Source organism: Salvelinus sp. IW2-2015, unplaced genomic scaffold (genome assembly GCF_002910315.2).
Source record: "Salvelinus sp. IW2-2015 unplaced genomic scaffold, ASM291031v2 Un_scaffold924, whole genome shotgun sequence".
In the NCBI taxonomy this organism is placed as follows: Eukaryota; Metazoa; Chordata; class Actinopteri; order Salmoniformes; family Salmonidae; genus Salvelinus; species Salvelinus sp. IW2-2015.
The window spans coordinates 429,250-432,339 of record NW_019942649.1 but is presented as its reverse complement, the minus strand read 5'-3'; positions in this window follow the sequence as shown (position 1 = coordinate 432,339).

The window sequence follows — 3,090 nt, the reverse complement described above, 5'->3', positions numbered from 1 at the left end:
GTATAACACTGTTATGACAGAGTTATGACAGATACCAGTTATAACAAGTTATACAGGATAACCAGTTATAACAGTTTATGACACCGATATCCATTTATAACAGAGCACAGTATCTCTGGTCTATTTCCCGGTTCAGTAGCGTATGTTTGAAGCTATATCATCATAGGACCTGAATTCCCCCCCCCCGGGGCGCGGCGGCGGCTGGGGGGGGTGGGGGGGGGGGGGGGGCGGGGGCGGGACCCCCCCCCCCCCCCCCCCCTGGGGTGGTGGGAGGGGGTGGGGGGGAACATATCTATCTATTTTAGAAAAGAAAACCTGTACTGTGCTGCTGTGTTTGAACGCTCCGAATAATCATTCACAGATACAGACTTAGATCCCTGGCCCCCGAATCACTGCCTGCTGTGTGTTGCGACTGCTCTCGGACAGCTCTTGTGTCAAAACCAGCACCTAGTAACATGAATGTACCAAATTACACAGTCCCACACTGCAGTGAAGTAGAGCCACTCGCATGCAGCGTTGACGGGAGGAGAAGGGAAGGTGTGCAGACAGACGCTGCTAGTGAAACATCAGCTCCTACTTCTTCTTTCCCTCTTTTTTCTCTCTCTCTCTCTCTCTCTCTCTCTCTCTCTCTTCTCTCTCTCTCTCTCTCTCTCTCTCTCTCTCCTCTCTCTCTCTCTCTCTCTCTCTCTCCTCTCTCTCGTCCTCTCTCTCTGCTCCTCTGCACCTGTCTATCTCTCTCTATTTCTCTGTCTCGCTCACTTCACACAATCTGCAATCTCTTGCTGCCAGCCCACCTTATCAATCTCTACTTTCCCTCCCGTGCTACCTCCATCTGTCTCTCTTCTCACATACACTTTCCATCTTCCCCCCACTTTAAATAGTCATAGAATTGTAGTGGTTGATGTTCAGTCATTAGTTCTTGCTTTGGCTTGTTGCGATATGTTGGATTATGTCTATGTTCTACTGAGGACCACAAGATAAGATGACTTCCATTGAGAAACCAGCAGAGAAAACATGTCGCCCACTCTGAACACCTACATCTTCTATACAGTATGTGTACTCATCTGCACTCTGACACTACACTCTATAACAGATGGTGTACCTCATGTCTTGCCACTCTGACACTACATTCTATACAGTATGTCCTACTCATGTCTCACCTCTGACACTTACCATTCTATAACAGTCACTGGTACTCATGTCTACCACTCGACTACTACATTCCTATTACATATGTGTACTCATGTTCACTCCTGACACTACATCTATACAGTATGTTACCCTCATGGTGCACTCTGACACTACATTGTATTACACAATGCGTGTACTCATGGCGTTCACTCTGACACTACATTCTATACAGTATGTTACTCATGTCTGCACCTGAACACTACATTCTATACAGATGTGTACTACATGTCATGCACTCTACACTACATTCCTATTACAGTATGTTGTAAACACTCCTGCACTCTGACCACTTACCATTCTATACAGTATCGTACTCATGGCGCACTCTGACACTACATAGCTATACAGTATGTGTAATCATGGCGCCACTCTACACTACATTCTATACCATATGTATACTCATGTCTTGCACACCTCTGACACTACATTCTATACATATGTTACTCATATCTGCACTCTGACACCTACATTCTATACAGTTATGAACTCATGGCCGCCACTCTGACACTTACATCTAACAGTATGTGGTACGTCATGCCTGCACTTCTGACACTACATTCTATACAGTACATGTTGACTCATGTCTTGCACTCTGACACACATTTCTATACAGTATGTGATACTCATGTCTGCACTCTGACACACATTCTACTTACAGTATGTGTACTTCATGCTGCACTCTGACACTACCATTCCTATCCCACAGTACTTGTTTTACCTCATGTCTGCCACTCTGACACTTACATTCTATACAGTATGTGTATCTCATGTCTCTATCTCTATCTATCTATCTATCTTATACAGTATGCCCTAATACCATTCTGCCACTCTGACACTACATCTCTAACATCAGTGTACTCATATCTGCACTCTGATCTACACTTTTCCTATACAGTGTATTGTGTACTCATGGCTGCCACTCTACCACTACATTCTAATACAGTATGGTACTCATGTCTGCTACTCTGGCACACTACATTCTACTACTAGTATCGTTACTTCCACTCATCTTTTTTCTCACCAGAATATAGTTCTACTTTCCAAGATATATTTAAGTAATAGTTATCATTTCTGTACATCAGAAACCTATACGTCCGCCCAACAGACATGTTTTTATCTTATTAAACACAGCAAATGGTTTGGCTTGATTATTTTTTCTCTTTTCCACTCAGGTGACGACAAAATAATATCATGCATTTCTCAGGAGGTCACCTTTACAACCAGATAGTTTGCATCTTATTTTTGGGAATATTCATAGGTGGTAATTTACCTTTTCTCTGAATTCATGGAATATATTGTGGTTATTATATTTTGACCCATATCATATGGAACAGAAACATAATACCTTTTACTCTTATTCATAAGTCAACATAAATCACATTTTAAATCCAATAGAAAAAGAAAAAAAACATTAGCTTACCCGAACTTAACTGATATGATAATAGAGTTGACTCCTTACATGCAGATGATCACTGAACAACAACAAGGGACCTACCTTCCGACCATGGAACCACCACTACCATCGCATCTCCCACAAAACTGTTTTCAACATTACGTACTTGTAAAAAACTTATAGTCTAAAACTAAAGCTTTGCCGTTGTCTTCCTCCGGCGCTTTCCATGTCTTCTCCCTGACCTCCTCAATGTCCACCTCTTAAACATTCAGACTCTGAGCCCTTCATCCTTCACTGGCACTTTCCAAAACCTTGTTGAGATGGCTCAGCCTTGTCAGCTCAAAAGCCTCAAATTTGCCCAGACTGGCCACCAGTTTTTCAACCCTTTATTGGTCCAGCCTGTGCATGCTTTCGTGTGTGTGTTCTCAAACCAAAGAACCAGTTGCGCTCTGAGCGGCTGCGTGTTGGTGAGATTTGGAGGATGATGGAAGCAAAACACGGGAAAG